This window comes from Varroa destructor, unplaced genomic scaffold (assembly GCF_002443255.2).
Source record: "Varroa destructor unplaced genomic scaffold, Vdes_3.0 BEIS01000004.1, whole genome shotgun sequence".
NCBI classification, from domain to species: domain Eukaryota; kingdom Metazoa; phylum Arthropoda; class Arachnida; order Mesostigmata; family Varroidae; genus Varroa; species Varroa destructor.
The window spans coordinates 19,832,986-19,857,166 of NW_019211457.1; the positions used below are offsets into that span (position 1 = coordinate 19,832,986).

A 24,181-nucleotide genomic window follows, 5' to 3' on the forward strand; every position below is an offset into this window, starting at 1 on the left:
GGATAGACGTGAAAATACCGCGTCTGATTATTTCTGATCTGAAGATCTGACTGGGCTTGAAATGTATGTAATTAAATCATGATTATGATCATATCGCCACCATTATCTGATCACGATCAGATAATGGTGGCGATATGATATATCATCAATAAAAGTCGAACCACACTAACGTAGCCATTGGTCTATCGTTCGGTTAATGCAGTTGTGTTTACTTATTGTCGATACGGACCGGTAGGCCTTTCATTAGTCAGAAACGTTGCACTTTGAACGCGGCGTTGGTGACACCGAACCGACACGGTGAAATTGGAAGTTGACGACGAAGGCGATAGCCAATAGCTGTCGTCGTAGTGTTCGCAAATGTCACAAGTTTCGCTATGTGTCATCGATTTTTTCTGCAATTTTGTGGCACGGGGAGTTAAGTTGATTATTGATGTTTGGGTATATTACATAAACGGCTGATGGAGAGTGGATTTTAGTTGGCTGGGCTTTTGATCACTAACTTTTGAACCATTTGCACAGATGGGAAATGTGTCAATTTCTAGAGATTTATTATCCTACATATCAGCTATAAGGACGGTCGTTGAGGTCCAAACGAAGGTATATGTCATGCTATACGAATTACTTCAGTATCCATTTAAGCTAACATTTCCTTTCAAGCTACTTAGCTTTTTTTTGTAGCACATTATAGCATTGGCCGCAGTCCATTATGGGTATCTATTTATTATGCACTCGATCTCTGGCAGACGCCACGCGTTGTCCCAACATCTTAATAACACGAGAAAGGCGTCTTCCATACACGTCTCCCCACAGCCGTGATGGCTCTTCGCAGTACTCTTACTGATGATGAGAACGACCTTTTCGAACGGGTGATGGACAATAGCATAGTCAAAAGGCCCCCAAAACAGTGGAAGTTTGAATTGATTTTTGTTCGTGACCTCTGATACCGTTCATGAAGATAGATACAAACTTAGATAACACTTCTAGCTGTGAATAATCATAATAATAGTAGTCGTAGTAGTAGTAAAAGGCGTGTACTTATATTCGAAAATAACAGGATCGCACCTATATGTTGTAGCTGCTTTTCAGAGTGAATTGAAGTTAAGTAAAACTTGCACAGAGTGGCGTCAAAGTTGCTGAACAGCTGCGGCAGGGTGGAGCAAAACCATCGACGTACGCTAATCACAACCTACCCGCAAACTTTCAGTTTCGCGTCCTCAGAACTGAACTCCATTAGGCCCATTGCGTTGCGTTGAATTTCCCTGTGTAAAAAAAGCTTTCACTCCTCCGGCAAATTTCATGAAAGAAGCTTTGTACTCTCCTGTAGATATAAAGAGCTAACGCTATAAAGACATTATGCACGATACGACATACTTACGCAAAAACGCTTCGACAAAGATGCGTGTCGTTCTAGTTTATATTGCGCTGTATTATCAATCATCATTTTAAATAGCAGCTTTTGTTATAATATGGTAAGGCTTCGTGAAGTCAGGTAGGACGGCAAGCAAATGTCTGTAGTTTAGCATGCAGAATGAAAAAGCTAGGATATAGCAAAAGCTGTACTACTTCGTACTGGTTAAGATTTAAATATACATAAGAAGTTTTTTGCCTTCAACTGAGATTACTTGCACTCAAAGGAGGACCATATATGTCAATAAGTCTCCAATTTTCGCAAGATCGTTCAGACTCTTCTTTAAAAATGGCTACAATTCTGGACTCATTCAAGGTCTCCGGGAATACATGTTGCTCAATATACGGACTATTAGTAAATATTGCCACGGGAGTCATTATCGATCGAGTACAGGTTGACGCAAGACGTTTGGCGATAGCCGGTATCTGATCATTGGCAATGGATATCACTGTGCTATTAGTTGGTTTATATAGAATTGTATGTGGCGGACAAGAAGCAAATGCAATTAAAAGGCACGTAGTTATCATTTGCTTATATAGACATACGTTACTATATATATATATCAAACGCCTAAAATGCTTGTGAGTTAGCTAAATTGAAATCTATTAAGCGATCGCACTAGTAGGCACGGATATCAGTTGCATTTAGGAGACCTTTTCATGGCCTCCATCTTGTTCCTCAACATAGTTTGCATTATCCAGAAAATTTCCCTCGAGCCGTGTAGTATTCAGGAAATTTAGTCGACGTTTTCGCATACTGCTGATCACGGTAGCGTTCATCGCTTCCGCTCGACAGTTTTGCTGCCTTTAATGACAAACCAATAAAATTAACAAGACGAATACTGAACAATGGGCACCAGTCTAAGTATAAGTAGTCATTAGTTTTTGCCTGACTGTAGAAAAATATATAAAATGCTGCTCATCAAATCAGATGCACTATATTAGTCGTAAGTAGAAGAGTTTTACGATCATTGAGATGCGGCTGAAAACTGTCAGCGTTCTAACGAACAGAGCTTGGGGAGGCTGCAGGTTACATTGACCTAATGATATGAATGGTTCACCAATATTTTAATTATGTAAAAGCTGTACATAGGGAATAGGCAAGTTAATACCTAAACAATTGATGGATAGAAACGTTCTTGTTACCTGCTGTAATTTTCATCGTAGTTTTGCAATCCTTTATTTTAATCTTTCTCCGCTTGTTCCGCTTAACGTTGTAGAGGGCGTGGAGCACTCAGTAGGCGGCCGGCTCGCTGCGTTTGCTTGCAAAGCCGATCATTTCGATAATATATAACAACGAACGACCTATGGACGGTTCCCTTATTATAGGTAGAGCGCTTATTTTAATATTGATGCCCGAATCTCGGCGTAAAACGTTACATAGCTCCATGGGTCTTCGGATTGTTGCTAATGACACTAGGTCTCCGAAAATATTTACATCATTGGTGTATCACTTCGGGTCAAGCTTATGTTGTCCACTCTTGGCCATTTTCTTACTATCAACCCTTGTTCCATTGGAAACAGATATCAACCTCAACGGTATGTGCTAATGCTGTTGGATCATTTTATTCATTTGGATCATCTCAATACTTCTGCCAATCGTATTACGGGGCATGCTTGACATAGATTGACGTTTTTGGAATATTTTAAACGCAGGGAACGTATACGGTCCCCACATCTGACACGCATTTAGCACTGGTTGAGGCACATGCACAGACTATTTTCTTGTATCCTGTTCGAGTCCAGAACCGTAAACAAGATACGATACGAAACGCTTTCCAAAAAAAAAACTAGAAGTAACTGCCGTTAGAGTACAGATTTTTAGCTGATTTACCTATCAGTTCACAACTTCCACCTCGACGTTATTTGAACTTTGGGAGCCCGCGATTGCGACGTGTCTTCCTAGAGCATTTAAGACGATGTTAGTATCGATGAAACAATAGTCGATCGATCTGTTGATGATTAAGAGAAGACCCTGTGACGCACATCACTGGGCAGGGAGTGCGCTGAGGCGGACACTTGGAGTGATTACGGCTCTTATATTACTTATTATTATCTATCGAACTTCTTGCAGATAACGGATACTTTTTTGTAATGATCACCTAGTTCTGTTCGGCTGCACTGAACAAGTGAGACACATAAGCTATCGGCTTTTCGTTCTCTATTAGTACAACGCCAAAATTGTAGTCGCTTGCATCTGTGTGAAGTGTACAGATATGGGTTTTTGTATGTAAATAAAATCTCATTTATTCACGTTTGTTGGGAGTGATCAAAAACTTCAATATCATAGTCACCATTGGCAACACTTAGCGTCATTTGATTTATACTAGTTTTGTGGAGCTTACAGAATCAAAACATCTGATAGATGAACTGAATATTACGAGAAACATTATATCTATCAGAATCTCTCGCTCGTCTAGGGCACTTATATGTATCGTCGGGCTCCTGAAGACCCGATTTTTTTACAGAGTTCGTGGTGAACTACTTCGCACGGCAAAGCGCGTGACGACATGTCTGTTTACCCGGCTCGTTTTTTTCCGCTTGTTGTTTCTCATCGCACCTGAACTAAAGAAAGCCCCTAAAGAAAGAAGAAAGATTTGCAGTTCCTAAAATTGGTCCTAAAAAGTTTCGTTACCAAGAATTTAAAGCGATAACATAGGTCCAAAACCAGCAGTGATGGGTCGGCTAATACATACGCGAGGCAATTCTGGGTTACCGTGTGAAATCCCTGTGCTCTTTTGAGGAAGGAGGCTTTAACGCCATTTAATTGCTTAAAGTTTTTTCGCTACAAGATTAACTCAGATTAAGTGTATTCCAACGTCGCGATAGGAGCTACTTCCAAATCGGATAAGCTGAACGTGGTTACAAGGGACAGGTAATGAGGCAATTTAATCGTCTATCCGGCTAACGACAACACCTTTCGGCGACTTAAACCCGTCGTATTCTGATACGTTGTACTTCTGCTTTGGCATGCACGTAGGTGCCAGAACTAGGCATCTTTGCAAACGGTGTAAAGGAAATGAATTCCATGAACCAGAATCAAAACTTCTTTCCTTGCGGTCTAATCCTTACCTTTCAGCTTTTTGTACGATATTGCCCTTCTTTTCTTGCGTATCACAACGGTATCGTCCGCTTGTCCCTTGGCACGGCTTGTTCTTCGTACTTTTGCGTTCAATTACCAATAGTATATGCTTATTGTCTTCAACTATTTTTAGCATGTATATTACCAGGCGAGTGGTGCCGCCATCAGACGTCGGGCTTTCGGCATGAAACTAAGTGAGTCTACGCCTGGATTCGATCCCAGACTACCTCGTGTGAGCTAGATTATCGCCAATTTCTTATGACCTTATTCATAGAGGAGTGCCTCTTAGGTCATTTGCAAACGCGGTCCAAGAATTAGTTCTCTCCTGAGCATGTCTTTCTCGAAATGTTTATATGCTTGCTCACTCGTGTATTCTCCAAATTCTTTGACCGTGTCTTCTTGGCTCGCCTTCTACCTTTGGAGTGTGATATTTCTGTGGCATTCGTGTCTTTTTGAAAGCAATAAGCGACCACCACCAGTTTGCCGAGCATTATAACCAACTCTAGTTTTAACCAAACAACCAGATTCTCATACGGATGAAGGGGACGAATGTTGAAGGCGGTAAGGTACTGATTGTCAGCGATCAATTCTAATCGACCGTAGTTAGCTATAAATTTTAGTTCACAAGTTAGTCGAGCGAGCACTGACATAGTTCGTGTTTGTTAGTTTTTGAATTCCAGTAACAATGTTAAGACTGGTGAAAAACATGCAATGAGCATCACCGTATCAGAGATGTTCAGGTGGAATTCTGCTTTAATAGGTTGTTGTTGTTTAGGGCGTAATCTGTTCAAGCGTTTGAGAATTTTTTTGATGTTGCGATTATCCTTTATGGCTTATTGCCCACGGTATATTGCTTCTTTGTGTCATCGTTACTTTCTTTATGGTGTACCTATATGACTGCCCTATGTTCATATATTATCCATTAGCAACATAGAATCCGTATGGTGATTGGTTTCATAAATGGTGCGCTCAGGTAAATACTACAAAATAACAACCCATTGTAACGAGCAGTCTATATTCGAATTTATCCGAGGACCGATTTACTTCGTTAAAGACCAGTTAAAGACCTAATGCTTGATGAGGTTGCAATCGAAAAACTTGAACTTACTTAAATCAGGCTGGAAAGTGAGAATACTTTTTATCTTAAATGCATATATCAGCAGCACGACGATCATAACTGAGTACGAAGAAAAAAACAAGTCTTATTATTAAAGGGTGAGAGGGGGAGAAGCATAAATTTGGGTACCTGAAAAAGTTACGGATTGTTGAGGTAGTAGCATTATGAAAATTTGATCACTGATCTGGACGTAGACTTATGTCGCACATTTTGCTGGAAAAGTTAAGGTGTCTAACTATGACGTCTTATTTTATAAGTTGTATTAAAAAGCTCGAGCCATAAAAACCTATTAAAGGCTGGTTTCGCCAGCACATCTTCAGACCATTCAAATTTCTTGGGACTGTTCCACATAGCTGTAATGCTTGAAAACTGTAACACCGTAATGCTAGACTTGTAAAGGTCTTTAGAGAAGTTATCAGTAATCTTCCAAGGATTAGTTTTCACCAGGATCACTTCAAATTGAAAAGGAGTTCATTTAAACTTAGTTTTTACGATCACAGACCTTATGTGGCATATGTTGATATCATGCTATGCAAGATTGCTTAGCGGAATAGCTTAGTGAGCAGCGCGCTTTATCAGCTTAATGCGGGCGTGAGTTCAATCGACGATGAAAGCCAACAGAATTTTCTGTATAAAAAAATTCTCCAAAAAAAAACAGCGGCAAGCGAAACCGTGTGCAAAGGGTATCTACTCTCACCTGCATGGTGCTACAGGCAACTGTGACCATTGCACCAAAACAACACATTCTGCGTATCTTTTCGTCTATGAGGAGCATTGTGGGCCTATACCCCACTGATGCAACGGCCTGGGTGTCCAACCATAGCATAAATAATAGTACTTCACGTCAAGACTGACACTCCGCAATCTAGGGCATCTCTTCGCGGAGGCCGATGGGAGACTGAAGCGGGCCTAGTTTTGCCGTGACCTTCCTCCTGGAGAGCCTTTGTAGTAAGGTTTCATGACTTGGATCTACATATAGGCAGTGGGCGCTAAAATGTAGCGGTGGGTTATAAGCTTTTAGATGTCTATAAAGGAGCTTGAACCATCAATCTTTGTTTTATTCAATAATGAACAGAATAAATTGACATTACCTAGGATAACTCTGTTGCCGATTCCATAACTCATCAAAGAAGCATACAATATTTGCCCTGACGTATTGAGCATTCAGTTGACTTTGCCTGGCTTTGAACATAACTCGAACATAAGGTCAAGCAAAGGGCCCCTTTCCATAACACACATTCGTATATAATCTTTTCTATAAATTTGACCCTTTAAACGAATCTCATCGTATCTTTATAACATTATTTTCTCAATTATTCCAGTGGGCGCTTCGACTTCTTCGAGAGCCTCACAACATGTCTAGAATCAGCTTCTACAAAAGTTGTGCGTAGCCTATATAAGGATAGTTTATTGAGTCATGAAAATGTGACCATGAAGCATATGAGTGCTGTTTTCCTTTGACTTAACCCTATCTTTACTGTTATTATATTTTTACGTAACTTCTACGCTTTTTTTGAACTTTTATTGCACAAGTGCTGCTATACAGTAAAAAAGAGACCTAATGCTAGATCCAAGAGACATTTTAAATACCGTTTCGGAACAGCCTCATGAATTCTATGTTCATTGCTTTGTCGCAACATAACCATATCTGGAAGCTGGTTGCAATGCCGTCAAAAGCATTCTGTCAAAATGTTGATAACGTAAACAAGATTGTTCTGTTCTAACTTTAAATGCGAGTCATAGATAGATCGTAGTCGCTGGATCTTGCCACCAACGCGAATAAACCGTAATGGCTGTTACTGATGGTAAATGTTGTTGTTCTTAAAAGTTAATTAGGGGTTCTAGTGAATAGAAAAGACGCTAATCAGTCATAGGTTCAGTCAACCAAGTAGGTTATATGTAAAGGTGTGCATATGCAAAAATCCTATTGACACTTTTTAAGGTGAGACATAATTTTTGCGGTTTATATGGTGCTCGTAGAAAGTCCAAAATCATTTGATGTCGCAGAAAAAACAAAGTATAAATATTGTTTTAAGCTCACTGACTTCAGTTGTTTAGCATGAATATTGCAGCACCTCTCTATGGCTTATCGCCCCAGATCACCGGGTGTGAATTCGTTCAAAAATTAAAAAGATATGCTAAACTCCAAAACATAATAATTTTTTTTGGAAATTTTATATTAATTTTTTTTCATATACAGATAGCATATTTAGTGGACTTTTGTTCGGTGCATGAACCGACACGTTATCCATCCTAACCTAGCTAACATAAAGAAATTCGCTTGTCCCAAGGGCAAGGATGTGCTTTGGTCCCAACTAGTGTCCTAGTGTTAAATGGTCTACTTCAATTGTATACAAAAATTTCCGTTCTTTTAGTAGCTGAATTTTTTCCTTTCACTTCTCGCATGAATCCATCTGTCGTTCCCGACTTCCCAACCCCGACGTTTATGCGTTCATGTTCGAGATATCCGTAGACGAGTGGCTTAATATTTCCCCTTATTAAAATGCTAATCATGCTAGCTTCGGGGAGGCCTCCACATGCACGTTCCTTATTGTTTACGACTTTTCCTTTTCCAGCTGATTTACCTTGTTGAGAGAAATGCACATTTTTTCCTAACTCCTCTGCCCACCCCGCAGCCTCTGTCCTTTTTCACGTTTGAAGGGATAGAAAGTAGGGGTGTCGACCTATCGTCGTCTACTGCTCCGACAGCTGTGAGTTTCACGTCTTTGAACTCGCGTTTCTGACAGCAGCCACTCAGTCTCACTTCTATTGCATGTCATCCTTTTCGTTTTTCTTTAGATCCTGCCAGCTCTTAGCTCTTTGGACAGCCACATCTATTTTCTCCATCTTGGCCTAAGTACAGGACAACAGAACGGGGTTCATTTTAAAGGCTGGTTTTCAAAAAATCTTTCGCTATATATGCTAATCTATTCGTCTTGTGTACTTAGTTTTGATGCGACGACGGGCGACCCTTCCATATAAACGTTCCTCTCATTCATTTTATTCACGTTTTGACAACATTTGCCGTTTTTTTTTATGTATATTATCACAGTTATACAAAATTTGCAGTTACGAATTTTTTTCTATAATATATAAATATACTGTATAATGTGTCGCTCATGTAAAGTTTTTTGCTTTACATTAGAGTGGCATGTAAGGCAGCCTTCCTGCGTTTCGTATAATCCATTGAAGTTATTTATTAGCAAGCATGTGTTTCTTCTGCTAAACGTAGAGAACGATATACAGCCAGCAAATATTCAGCTGAAATAACTTTAATTGCTTTCGTCATTATATAAAATTAGTCCAACGCGGGTACAATACAATTATTAGGGATTACGCATGCAGAAATCAGTAAAATCGGTCTTCGTCATAACTGAATTGACCCATCTTTAAAGGATTCTGGGAGATGATGTAAATTGTATAGGTTGTGCAGTTCTATTAGGGCAATCGAGAAATTAACTAATTAACTAGAGAGTTTAAGATGATATAGACAAGCTACAGATATAGAAAATACGCGTATAACGAGATATCAGTCTATTATTTGAGAGACAAGCGTATTCCACTTGTCCTTTGTCAAAAATTTTGGCCGAAACTTAGTGGCCTACGGTACAATTTAATTGTTTGCAGCTAATAAAATCGACAGCGGTATAGTATAACGAACTTCGCTAGTTCGTACAGAAATACGACGTAGCTATCATAGTGTTACACAAAACCAAAGTAACTTGTTATTCCGTAAGTTAGCAAACGATGACACGGTATAGCATTCTGATTAGCAACCAAGCTAGTTGTACCTCAAAAATTGATATTTGAGTTTCGTAATGTAGTACAAAATTACAAGTTCGATCCTGGCCGCTCACCTACATTTAGATAGGCGTTGCAGATTGCAGATATTGAACCCTCAAAGCTCAGCAAAGCTTGGCAAGCCTTTTTTTGAATATTTGGATCTTCCGTTCTTTAATGAATGCCAAGAGCATCGGTGGCTTTCACAGAGCGATTAAAAGCAATATTATAATTATTCTAGGAGCCAGCCTTCGCTGCGCTGTTCCGGCTGAGCACTTTTTTCATATGTAAACCAGGCACAAGTACGACTTCGACAGCTGCAGTTGCTCTTGCTTTTCTCCACGGTACACAATGGCTCCTTGGTACTTGAATGCTACTGAATCCGTTGGCTCAATGTTGATCGTGTCGGAATATACCCGGTTATTATCATTTTCATCATAATTTAGTGCTGACAAGAGGATCTATCCAATTCTTTGACGTGTACATATGAATCCCATATAGAACGCTATGCATAAGCTATAGGCGAGGGGAGGGATGATACATGCGGTAAGAGACTTAAGATATAAGAGATATACAATGAGTATGTGATAACTACGTCTGACCGCCACATTAGACGATGACGTAAAAGATTCATTTTTTTGCTGTTTTGCAATATAATAATTCACTTTTTGCTTACTGTTCCCGAGTGATTCAATTCATAGAAATAGTATTTTTTATATTGATCTGTTAAATAAGTAGTAAAAAGAAAAAATCGAAAAAAATTGTTCATGGAAAATTGGTGTCATAAGTTTCAACATTGATTAGCAGAACGCATGTCAAAACAACGACCGATTAACGTGGCAATTAAATCCTTAGCTTCTCAGCAATCACTTTACACAAAGCGTCAGTCAAGCTAGACTCTAAATTAAGTATGTGAATTAAACGAAACAATCTGCTTAATATACCTTAGGGATGTACGACACTATTGATCAGAAGCATCTAACGAGGTCGCAAAACCTAATAAATGTTTTGAGTTTTACGTCTGGTATTGCCGTTGAACATTGCTTCAGGCAGCTAATTCTCAGCACGGAACGCCGTTTTTAGGAAGCTAGACCATTTAATATTCCCTTAAGCGTAGTGAACGAGTACATCGTTACGGAAACAGGTTGCAGCATTTTAAAACATCGAAAATACCTAAAAATCTTCGAAAACTAGTGCTAGACTCAGGCTTTACGGGACCGACGTAACTTGTAACGCAAACAATTCTTCCATTGCTTCCATCGATAGTTAAATAATACTAGACCCAACTTCACAGTAGTACAAACCGTAAAATTGGAAATTTATTTAGATTCGCTTACGACTATCTAAAACTATTAGATAGCTTAGCTGTTGTCCTCGTTTTAGTCTAAAATGTCAGTCAAATTTTGCCATTTTCGAGCATATTATTGACACCGATATTTCCTTGTCTTGCAAATCGTTTCTCCAAAATCTGGAAATAGTTACAGGTTTACAGGCAAAAAGTATGCCTACTAAATATAGTAGTTGGTCAAGCACTTTCGAGTTTACTTATTTCGATTTTTCAGACAGAAAATCCCTCTGGTTGGCCAACCTATATCAGGTCATTTCGGCTGGCTAAGATGGTCTTGACGAAAGTCACCGTTGCCTCGTAGGTTTATCTCACCAGGTTCACTCGTTTAGCGTCGATTGCTTTCAAGACTCCTGTGATACACTCACGTTTCATTAACAGTTACTGATTGATGTTGAACTTCCTCAAATCATCCTGCACAATCACGACTAATGCGTGAGGTATAGGTGTTCTACTTTGACCTGACCGTTCGTTGAAATCACCTTAGTAGGGCTTTGCTATTGTCCCTTTTAAAACCGTCTTATTGGGACCTTGTGAGTCGTTCATCACAGATGTTAGTTAAATAAATATTGAGATACACTGGGAGCGGTCGATTGATGTTTTGCTCGCTTTCGCTTTTATATTTTAAGTCTTCAAACTTTAAATATACGTATTTAGTAAGCATGCTAATCTCTTCTTTGACGATGTTGAAAAGTGTAATCGTCCTTGTCGATCATCACAGTGAGGCAGTCAATCGACGCTCAACTGGCGGTATTTTTTTCATTATAAAGTTCACTAAGTTATTTAGGCCTAAAGCCACATTACTTGCCAGAGGCTTTGACGTGAAGAACGAACTGCGGAGACAGTTATGCATGAGTCCTACCAAAATCACCATAAAACTATCGAACGTCCTGCTATCTTATTTCCGCACGTGTGTCTCACTAAACTTTCAAACAGCTTGCTTAGTACACGCTATAAACAAAACAAACCTTTTTAAAACGCTTTTTAAATAATTTATAAAGTTCGAATAAAATTAAATTATCACTCTTGTTTGATATTCAACTCGTTGTCCTTCGAGGGCTCTGATATGAAGTTACACACGTCGAAAGACATTTTGACGGAGCGAATTGCGAATGTTTATCGTACTGAAAGCAGCGAGGACTTGAAGTTTGTTGTTCGTGTTGTCGTTGCTGACCAGCAGAAAGAATGGGAAGTTTAAAAAAGAGTAGTGCGGTGGCTCCAGCCCAACAAGATGATGGACTACGATATGGGGAACTCTGGGACCCAGTGAAGAAAAGTTGAGAGTGAAACATTCATAGAAGACGACAAACAATAGAATCCGAACAGGAACGGGGAAAGAGGGAACGGACAATAGAAGAAAAAGGGAACGAAGGACGAAGGAGTCGAACTCTGGTAAAACTCTGAGACGTCAGCCGTCGTAGTGGTGGTCAGATATGAAATTTGAAGTTTCCTTCCGCAATTTTTCAGGGCAAGCATGTAGTCCCTTAGCATTTGGTCTCGTACTAACGGAACAGCGTAGTGCTTCCAAAACAAGCCCAGAATGTGGAACGTGGATCGCATAGGTGCTAAGAGAAAAAGAAATGCTGGGTTGTGAAGCGGGAAGCCGATGTTCATAAGTGAGAGAATAGAAAAGCTTCGTCCAGCTGTGGATCAATAAGCTCTTGTGGCCCAGACCCATACTTGACAAGTCTGATTGGGTTTAGCCAGTACAGTCAGTGTGCACAAGATGCAGAGAGTAAAAACCGAAGGAGATGAAAGAGGCATCATGGAAAGTCAGGAAACAAGCAGGATTCAGATGAAAAGCTCCAGCCAAACAAAAGTCGTGAGTCATCGGTATACTTATCAATAGCTGTAGGAAGCTTAACACCTCCATCTGCCAAAGGGGGTGCAGCTAGTTTGTGTGCTGATCTGCACGGTACATCTTGAACGAAAGTGAACATAATCAGAAAAGAGCTGCTCGTGTCATTTATTCTGCCGGGGCACGCACAGCTCAATACCTATCACGCTCATCGCTTCGGTCCAAGGAGGTGCCCTACTTAAGAGCCTCGTCTTTTGCGCAGATAATTGGTATATTTATTTATGGTATTTATCTTGTCACGAAAGCAAACTCAGACTATAGAAAATAATCCTTCTTCTATCATTTAGCATTGAGCAGAAATTAAACATTTCAAATGCAACAACTTTATTCATTCTTTTTTAAAACATTAATATTTTTAGCTTGTCGCTTGCACCAATATGAATAACCAAGAAACACAATGACAAACTGTAAATAAACGATTAATTTTATCCTCGCCTGGAAATGTAGCTACCTACTGGAATGCTGTCTAAGAGGAACAGACATCGATTGGTAATTTTATTGTCAACAGTTATTTAAGAATAGAATGTCCCTCTGAATCAAAAAGGATATATATATTAATGGACTATATTATTCATTAGTAAACGAATAATTGCTAGAGTAATATCTTGCTTTCTGAACATAAACTGTACGACAGTTTGAGTCAAAATAAAAAGTGTTTTCTGTCATGAATTGAACCCAGCTCAGCAACCTCATCGTGCTCTCTAGGCGAATTCATAGGCTTCGTATGGACAGAAAGGGCTTTTCATATTTCTGTTTGATTATCTATATATATATATATATATGCCTATTATCAAATATTATCTGAAAAAATTGCCAAGCCTAGATGCAGAAAAATACATCTTCATCGAGCAGATCTACTTTCTGTGTAATCATTTTCTATATGAGTAAGCTACGTTATATTTGTAAAAGCTTGCAAGAACATGCAACTTGCAAGTTACATAACGGCTTACGTGCATATTTACGTGCAGAAAGCATTATTGCTTGTAGGTTCGTGAAGCTGTGCTTGGTGATGGTGGAAGCTCAGCAGCGGTAGCGCTAAACAGCCGAGAGCCATATTTGATGAAAATAAAAGAGAAGCTGAAGAAAACGAAGTAGCAAAAGGCAGCCGAAAAAATGGCGGAAATCTTCGGTTCGTTTGGCACTTTTCCATTGCGACTCTCATGGCAAGTTGGGCTCATTGCGTTGGCGGCTGCCGTTTCATTTCTCGAAGGACAGACATCCTACTAGCCACATGATGGATGATTCCAGATGGACCTTCAGGATCAGAGGTAGACGGGAATGGACCGCACCTTTAGGAGTTTAGGATCAAAGATCAGCGCATGAGCGACTGTGGCAGTAGCAGTAGCAGCGGCAATGAGACCGGGCGGATGTAGCTAGCTTACGAAGGAGCGGTCACATGGAGGAACGTGAGCATTAGGAGATTCGACACACTTTGAGGATAGTGGCAATGGTAGTCCTCAACAGGAAGAAGTACGTCTGATCCCAAAGTGATTGCACAGGACTGGCAAAAGAGCAAAGAACCCGAAAAACTTTGGATGATGGTTGCTTACGTAAGATTCAGAAGAAGCGAATAAAGACAAAGAGCGCGGGAAGGCAAGCCAAGAAGAGGGTTTTATTTTTCGTTGAGCGGACCAGAGGTTAAGCTCCTCAAAAGACAGAGTGGCATCTGGATCAACTTTGGCGACATATATTAAGCTCGGCTGACGACCCGTGACAGTAGCTTTATTCCTTTATATATATATATATATATATATACTTTGGTTATATAATCCAACTTATCTAATCGATAATACAATTGAACTTAAGTGCAAAAGTTTTTACATAAAAGGCGTCTCCTGTCACCCGCCGAGACTGTTTTAAGTAATTTAATTGCTTTATGTCATCTGACCATAATAAGCTTTTCCTCATTTTTGGCAATATTTATTTTTAAATCAGGTTCGCCACATTGACATGCGACAATGCCATTTTTATGCTGTTGCATATTGATGTTGTATAATCTCTTCCAGCTATGAAAAGTTTCGTATGAAGTAATCAGTTTTCTGGATCAGGAGCAACTAAATATATATAAGACACCTGCTTAGTGTGTATTTATAAGGTCTTTTAATGAAATACGCATATACTCGTAGTAAATAGTTTGTGTCTCTCAAAAAATCGGGTGATGTTTTCTTCCATCTTCTTAGCAGAAGGATAAATTTCAGCTATCCAAAAGCCTTGTTTGGTTAACTCCCGCTAAGGATCGTTCATGAAATGGTTTCACATTATTTTTGTGTGGCATTTTCATAATCCTTTCTACCGATGCTATCATGTCAGCAACGTCTGAAAACTAATCGACTATGAGCGGATACGCTGGTCTCTATATGTCGTTCAGCAATAGGCCGCATAAATATCAATCGCTCGCTTATGCTGGTTTGTTATTATTGGTTTGTGCATAGTATAGCATCCTCTAAATTCCTTAGCTGCTATGTTAGTTGACATAATGACATGCCTGCATGGGTATTCTTATGGGAATATGCCTTCCTGACAATAGGTCAAAAGCACACAGTGGCCCGCTTGTTTCGAAGACCCACACGTGACACCGACACGATGGTATAGGGAAAAGACACTTTTGGCAGTCGTTCACTGGGCGACGCATTACTCTTCGGGCGCGGGGGCATCCATCTTCAAGACCCACCAGCATTACACAGCCATCATCACATAGCTCGACTCCACGAGCACTAGCAGAAGCTACAGCTCTAGTCACTACCACTGTTCGAGATCGTTGGCCAGTCGTCGTTAATATTATTATACGGTTCGCTTTGCCTGCCTCTATACATTCAGTGAACAAACACTATACTTAATACAGCGTAAATATCTAAAATGGCTTCATCCTCTTATTCCTAGCAGATTAGCGTACGTTTTTTGGAAATGAGTGCCAAATATATCTACATATGCCGAAGTATCAGAAAACGAACTTTCTCTTACATCTAGTATATGCGAAGAGGTTCTGTTACTAGAAAGACTGCTACATATTGAAGCTACTTTTAAAGATCATAGTTCAAGCTCGCTCATTGGTTAAATAACTATAATATATATATATATATATATATATATATATATATATATATAAACTAAAAATAAATGCAATAAAGCTGACAATATTAATGTAGATAGCAAGCGACAATGTTCTATACGCTTGTTTATCGATACTTTCAAATCGAACTAAACCAACTTCGTTCAAAAGCAGGTGAAAACACCCATGTTAACCTGGGCTGATGTCCGGCAAGTTTGTGTGGGGCGGGGGCGGGGGGGGGGGGGGGGTGATTATTACTCCGCCAGCTATTAGCCCATCCATTATGGCGCTACACGAAGCGACAACAATATATGTCTCAGCTACCACTTCTGGGATCGGGTCGGATAGGGTTTTATCAAAGCTAATAGATTGCTTGTACATCATGGACAGGGTCTTTCGTGCTTAATTTGCCGTTACATGTGATAGTATAATATAGGACTAGAGATTGCGCAAGAAAAAAACTTTTAACGCGATAGATACAACCCTTTCATTAGGCCAACTTATTTAATTCATGGACCGTCCACCGGATACCATTCAAGCCCAATAAAGTTTTATAATAAAAATAATAGCACATAGTAATTTCTTAAGAAAGCTAGCGATTTTCATGACTGGCTACATTCCATAGACCATTATCAAATTTTGACGTTCTAGATGAATACTTATATCACGTGTTATACGCAGTTGTTTGGAAACGTCTGCCACAGGTTTATACGCGCAAAGTTTTACAGATTTGCTAACAGGAAAGCCTGGAATTGTGAATTTATCGTAAAAGTAAAAAAAAAAAAAATAATGCAAGTTCTGTCAATCCACAAGAGACAGTGCAACGAATTTAGACGCTCTACCAAAGTGCAACGACGAATTTATTGTTTTTCGTTAGAATATGTCTAGTTTTATACTCAGTACTTTATTTGTTAGGCGTCGCTTCAGACAGCTGGCTCCCAGCACGAGACGAAATCTACGTGTGGCGGATTTGAGTTTAGGCAACCCAGACTCGTTACCACTGCACTGCCTCGAGAACCACTCTTGTTAGAGTAAAGATTATTCATCTACCTTTCTATGTGATTTTAGCTACCACATTAGTTAGCTACCACACAAAAAAAACCTTATTAGATTGTGATTAAAAAATAGAAAACTCTATTGGGTGATCAATTGAAATGCAATTTTTCTGATGATTGACTAGATTGCTTAACGCCGTCCGGTTCCACTACTTCCAAAGCCCCTGTAGCTATATGAGCCGTGCTCGCAATGTGGCTAGTCCTCTCCGACTAAACGTTTCTTTAGATGTTGGTAAAATACGTATCCCAATCTAATCATATGTTTAACTCTGACCAATGCTTTGTGCGATGCGTAACAAGTACAGTCGAAAAAACCCTGAGTCACTTGCTGCAACCATTGCTTCTTGCCTAATAATAAATTTTGTTCTTATATTTAGAAAAAAATTAGCCACTGACACACACTAAGATAAGTTATTATGTACGACAGAGCTCATATGCTTCACTGCTTTTCGATTGGATGAAGCACGTGATATGAATTGGCAATTTGCATCTCTGTCTCGCCCCCTTCAATAGCTTTCTATAATATTAAAACAAAGACCCGCCTTTCCGCAGGCGTAAGCAATAGTTTCTTGGTTTACCATGCCCGACAGGAACATTCGCTCTTCTAGGAGCTATTTGAGTACAGAATCTACTTCCTGTAAAATGTGAACAGACAGTAAGGTTTCATAAACACGCTCTACGAAATGTTACAGACTCAAGCCTCGCCGTTACTCGCGCACTTCCGTTTAATATCTAGAATGGGGTCATTTCCGCTGTTCGATTGCGCACCGGGGCAGATAGGAGAACTATGACTAAAATGGCTACTTGGAGATATCGAATATACTTTTTAAAGTTGACTTATATTACACGAGAATATCATATCTAAAATAAAATATCTCTGTCGTAACGATTGCCCTGAAAAAAAGCCCAAGTCAACGATGTGAAGCAACTCATATTGAATATGAAAGTTATAGTTGATGAACGCTGTGTAACTATAGCTGCAGCTATCTGCTGAAACAACGATAAGGAAATCGGTCGATATCTACACTCAGCAGGCCGATGTTTGTAATCCGGGGCAATATTAATTTGATATCGGAGCTCTAATTGCATAAACTATAACAGCTATATGTCACGCTACAAGTTAAATTGGAATAAGTTCAATTTTTGGCAGGTTTAATCCTTTATATCGCTTGCTCTGGCTTGGCTAGCGCCGTCAAAGACTAGTGGAGTTGCGCCTAATTTCAATTTTTTATCGCTTCTTGATTTTGCTCAGCCGCATCGTAAAGTATGCCAAATCTTCCGGCATATAAACAGATCTTACCATAACCAAACTGGTTGAAAATGTACCCTCATATTTCTTCCGATAACTGTTGATAGTCCATTCTTTGTTGTGTGACGGATCTTCCAAACAAATTGATATGTCGTCCCAAACGAGTTACCAAATGGTACCATATCGTTCTCCCTGGGTGTTGATAAGTCGTAAGCCCTACTTAGCACTACTCATGAAAATCAACAGAAAGAAATAATTGTTGAAGGACAAGAAATGCTTTGCTTATTTTTTTTTTTTTTCACTCTTGTTGGAAAGCAAATCAGTCGATCTTTATAAAGTTTCTTAGCTTTAAGCAGGCAAAATGGTAATAATCGTGGTAATAATAACTGTGCGTTTTGAGGAGCGCCGCAGTAACTCTAAAATTCGTCACTAAGTATCAACTATCTCAAACTATCCTTGTTAGTCATTGTAGTGATCCGTAAATTGCAGCCACATATTTATATATTTACTCTCAGTTTACCTACCAATGGGTTCTCTATCTTTAAATGGTAATTTATTGAAGACCACCGAAAATAGCCGAAAAGCTGATCTCTATGCGATTCAAGCCAAAGTGAACCAATGAAGCTATGCTTAGTGTATAAGAATACCTATGAGACAATATAATGGTAGCCTATCTGTCTTCTAAACTTATAACTTAAACTTTAAATGGTCAAAATTCAGAATGTTACTTCGTAAGATGCTAAAAGCCAGCCGCAGCGTTTAAGGCCAGTGTCACATGTGAAACTCCAACCGCTTAGTTTCGTATTATAATTACTTCGTTTTTTTTTGTGTATATAACTGTGACTTTATGCGAAACACGAACGTACAATAAAAATTTAACTTTTACATGAAAGATTCTGATGTTACAATTGAGGATTTGTACGTTGTTTATGCCCAGATAGTAATGATGAACTATTACTAGATTGACAAATGACAAGCGAAATTTAGCTCGAAACCGATAAGTACAATTGTGTCTAAGCGAAACTATAACAAATGTATTTTCACTTAGATACAGTTATGGCTCAAGTTATGGCATCGAAAAGATCTCCGCGTTATTATTTACCTTATGTCGACTGGCTCTGGTCTAATTGCAGCACTTCATGCTACCCATAGGAACTGGAAGCACATGTAACTTAGAGTTAATTGGCAGAAAAACCAGTATATGGAAAAGCGAAATCTGCTACTTGTCGCGAAATTTTTTACTGTTGTTGGATTTTACTGTTGTCTAACTGTTGCATCATACTCGCTCTCATCAATTATTTAACACAGTCAATTACTTTGTATATATATATATAAAAGAAAAAGAGAACAAGCATCTTGATAGGGATTATTAGTATATTACCTTACTAATCAATTATTGTTGCGGGCGATGAAAAATAGTAAGCTGTACGTTGCCTTTGACAGTTGTCCTTCGAAGCTCCTTTCAGAAAAAGTAGGCAATTTCCGAATATGTGTAATTTATCAACGAGCACTTTTAACGAGCATATCCCTATAATACGGTCTTTATAGACAGTTTCGCTTTACGCTAGGCCATAGTAAGCCCCATCGCTGCTTATAAATTCACACTCGGGATATCGTCTGGACGGCTTTAGGTAAAATTAGGCTAACGCCATTCGTAGATGTTCCTCGAGGCACTACCGTGTCTGAACTACGCACAGATATGAGCATCTGCGAGCCGCATTTGTGTTTGTGCGGGACATTCTCTTGTAGAGCATACACTCCTTCGAATAAGTTTAAAAACCGTTCTTCAGAGGAGCATTTTTTGCAGTTGTCTACCGTGATTGAGGACAGAATATTATGTTCACTTATCTTGTGTAGTACACTTTTAGCTTTTCGTTAACTCCGGTTTCTAGCCAATGCCCAAATTTGAGTTACGAGATACTTCAGAGCATTAGGCAATCGTCTCTCTAATATATCAACTAGCGCCAATGTTGGGTTACTATGGACTTATAGACTACTCTGACTTATACACGAACTTATGGCACACTGGTCGTCCGAACCTTATCCGTATCATACGCATATGCATACGTAGTTACGTTATAATTTCAAATACAATTAAAAGTTTTGGTGGACTTAGAAGTTGGCTTGTTGCCTATAGGTATTTTCATCTTATATCGTCTTAAACATAACTTAATTCAGGATAACGTGAACCAATTAGACTTACATTGGCACGAATAATATATTTTCTAATTCAATTAAATTGCGAAATATATCTTTCTTGTTATACCAGGTAAGGCAATTAAAGTGGTGCAACTGACGTAGTAATAGACAACATAGGACTTATTATTCAATTATTGCAACCATTCGTTTTTAACTATTGTCTTTGTATTTTATATGTACGCCATGTTTAATTGAATAAATTTCGAAGTTCAAATTCGTATACGGTCTACGCGTCATAGAACGAAGTAAGTTCAGGCGAATATCTGCTCGGGTTCGGTGTGGTCATTTGTGTCTCTGAAGTGAGTCTAGTCTTGGACTTCCCACATCAAGTACTCTATAGGCCCTTCTGGCCACTACGTGGCAGGAGACCACTATAGTTTAATGCGAGAAAAAAATGCAGCCTTGAATTTTATCTCTCAGATCTCACTACCTGAGGCAGCCCGAAGAGTCAGAACAGGCACGATCTACGAAAGCCATTGCTTAGTAATAACAATTATCATTACACTCATCTTTTCTATTTTAGTTAGGATGTGCATTTTATGATGACTCAGATTCCATCTAATTCCAACACCGTCTTTGATCCAAGCATTAGCGTCAGTCTTTGAAGTATTTTGGAACTGCCCGAGCATGCTGTCAAAACTCATCGCTAAAAATAAAATTTTAAAATTTTAAATGATAAATAACCATAAAATGCAAGACCGTAGCAAAATTACCGTTACTATTGCCATGCCGCCGTTGTTTATGCACGTAAATGCGAGAATTGCGCAAAAATGTATTTGTTAAGCGTTTACAACGAAAGCAATAATAATTTCGAAAATAAACGTTGGCTAACCAGTAAACATATGGTGTGGATTTTTCAAAACTTGGTCAGTAGAAAATTATGGCGTTCATTACCCTAACTTTTTTATTTGCAATATCAATCTGTGATGCGAAATGCATCGGGTTAAGCAGCCTTTTAAGAAACTTAGCCTGAAACTGAGAACATTTTATCTCAATTAAATACTCTAATTGCTATTAATAGGAAAGTGGAGGTGCAGCAACCAAAGTATTTGGCTGAACCAAAGACTTTTTGAGGCTTGAAACTTATCTACATCAGTGGTAATATTAACTGAACATGATAACAGCCGTTACAAGGCTGTGCAACTTATTTTCTCTTGCCAGGATATCCTATCGACTGCTCAAATGAAATAAGAATGTTTAATCAGGACGAAGATGTATGACATTATCATCATCAGTGTCCTATCGCCTGTAGTTTGCCAAAACGTGTAACACAATTAGCCCCAATTTGGCAATTACGTACTACTATTATTATCGCCCTAACCGGAATGCTTTCGGATAAAATTAAGTATGAGGGTAAAATAGGTATGATAATAAAGCTTGGCTAATTAATGACCAACAAAAGGCAAGACCTCTCGTCGAATGGCACCGTTCAATGCTAACCATCTCCTGTACTTCATGTCTGTAGTCTCCAAGTCGATGTAGATTTCCATTGTTTTGAACAAGTCACCGAACTAAAATAGGGACTGATCCAAAACAGGACAGTTTACTAAATATAGATGATATTAGACTTATTTTCACTGTTGTTTAAGGTATTTATATTTGTGCAGCAATGGCCTGCTATGCTCATTGTGGTTTTTCTTGTGCATGGCTTTAAAATTTGACAATTAACTTTCGGCAGATGTTAGCCTAATGCTACAATGCTGTCGAGAAAAATGGAGAAGTTTCTACAGCAATAGCTTCTTTTATATTATAATCCATCAAACAAATAACAGCTATCGAAATTATGTACGTAAATCCAACGCCTTCTCAATGCCAGTTCCTTCGCGCCATTAGGGCTATGTAATAACCAATCTCTACAAACTACTGTCCGCTATACCTTTCAGAAACTTCAAGTTGAGGGTGGACGCTACTGGGATTGTCTGAAATGGGAGAAGATTTTAATTTTAAAATGACCACGAAAAAGTTAATCCTTGCACTCTATTCAAAAAGTGCGCGACTATACTGAACACACATTTGGTACAGTCCCTGAGAGCAAAAAGAGACTCCGCTTGCCTAAGAACGGCTAATCCGCGTTTTATTACAGGGCCTTTGTCGTAAATATAAGGCCGCCTGTCCCTTTATATTACAGTTCGAAGCGTCGTCATTGTGTCTTTTCTGTTTCCTCATCATCATGAGCGTCTTCATCTTGAAATGAGCCCACCGAGGTTCCTATCGTCATCCTCCTCTGATTTAAGCCCTTGGCGATTCTCTTTGATTAACCTAAGAAACGAACCACTCACACCTCAGTAATTGTCCCAGACAAAATCTAGGATTCTCGTTGTCTGAATTCGAATTAGGCAATCTATTACTCAGGTTTCGGCATTGTGCTGTATAGATGATGGCGGTGATCGTAAACCTGTTTTACTAGAAGGGCAAAAAAGTTTAGCCCTCTTTTGATTACCGATAAAAAAGTTCTAGCTGACGTGGATGCTGACTGGCTTTATGAAGCGACTGGGCAGGAGGAGGGCATTTTCTTCCTACTGAAGATTTAGGAGTCAGTCTCTCCCGAACTACACATTCATCGAAGTGCTACTATATCGACATAAAAAATTTTATACACTTATATATGGCAATATATTATTAATAAATCTTATAAAATAATCTTATTAGATTAAACACAACAAAAACAAGCAATATATAATAATCATTTCTGGTACCAATTAAAATTTGTATTCCCGCGAGATACTGCTAAGTATAGCCCAACAGAACATTATAATTTCGGCAAACTTTCAAAGCGAATTTGAATTACAAGAGTTGTTGTTTAGAAGTACGTTGACGCACACCAAGCAGTTAAAGACACGAAAGCAGCGTAGATTATTTGCCGCTGTTAAAGAAAGTATACTTAAAGGCAGACTAATGGTACTCGGAAAACGAAAATAATTAAGGTTTTACTCTAATAAGCATTCAACATTAATATCCACCCTTCGACGGAAACATCAGCCTAATTTTTTTTCTTGACAAGAATATTTTCATGTAGGTGCCGTTGAATGTGTATTTCGAAAAGGAGAACTCATTCAATGTGTACTACGTATAATATACCGTTCGACGTATGCATAGATCCTTAGAGCCTGTCTTCCCTGAACCACTTTCCCAATTTCGTTTTTGCTAATGGCCAATCATAGTAAACTTTCAATTCAGGGTCTTTCTTTCTCTGTTAGCTCATTTGCTGCTTCTTTAGTCAGGACTGCAAATTTTTTTTCAAAGCACCCGTACCTTCTCTAAAAGTATGAGAACATAGACATTTAAAAATACAAACTACATTTAAAGTTAAAAAAGTGTGGCAGTGTAAGCCGATAATTCGAAAGGATAAAAAGTACTCAAAATGTACCAAACCAGTCACCAAAGCATAACACATACCGCCTAAGCTCCTTTTTCTTGCTATTCGTTTATAAATCTCCCCTAAACATCGTTCCACCCTTTATCGCCTTTAGGCCAAATTTATAATCCAGCCAAACGTTAATGAACTTGTACATAAAGACGGAGCGTTTTAATGGTGCACAACGCTGGAAAACGGCAAATTAAACAAGGAACTCAATAAACATAAACGACCAGAGCGCAGCTTTCTTCAAACTCCCATTTCCATTGTGACATTTGGACCAAATTTAAGAAAGAAGATTACATTTGAGTGCCAAATATTTCTAATAGTATCACATGTATTATTCAGTTTATTTGGTTCATGCTGTACTTCTTCCTCTGTTTTGGTGATTCGCCTAACAGATATTTTAGTACGGGAAACATCATCACAATAAGCAAGTTCCCTAAACATACAGATACAAACAAACCTAGTTCTAATAGAAATTGGATGAAACTACAGACTTCACTGATCTTACGAATTATATTTATAAAAGTACGGAGGTCTCGTATTAGCGTATCATCGTTTAGCACCTTGTTATGTTCCCAGTACGTGGTGCGTTCGAGCAGATTAAGTACATTCCGTTCCACTTTGCGAGACCCTGGGCTTCCCCATGCACCGATATAAATATAAAGTGAAGGACCGAAAG

The 24,181-nt window shown here is 38.9% G+C and overlaps 1 long non-coding RNA gene across 4 annotated transcripts in view; it reads left to right on the top strand.

Annotated features, from left to right (window-relative positions):
• LOC147755940 (uncharacterized) overlaps positions 1-24,181 on the top strand; it is a 175,264-nt gene that overhangs the window by 13,031 nt on the left and 138,052 nt on the right. The window contains exon 4 of one of the 4 annotated variants that reach the window (XR_015325764.1): positions 1,076-5,386. The exons of the other annotated variants lie outside the window; for them this stretch is intronic. This is a non-coding gene — a long non-coding RNA (uncharacterized LOC147755940). Of the gene's footprint in view, positions 1-1,075; positions 5,387-24,181 lie in introns of those variants that run through there. 4 annotated transcript variants of the gene reach the window in all.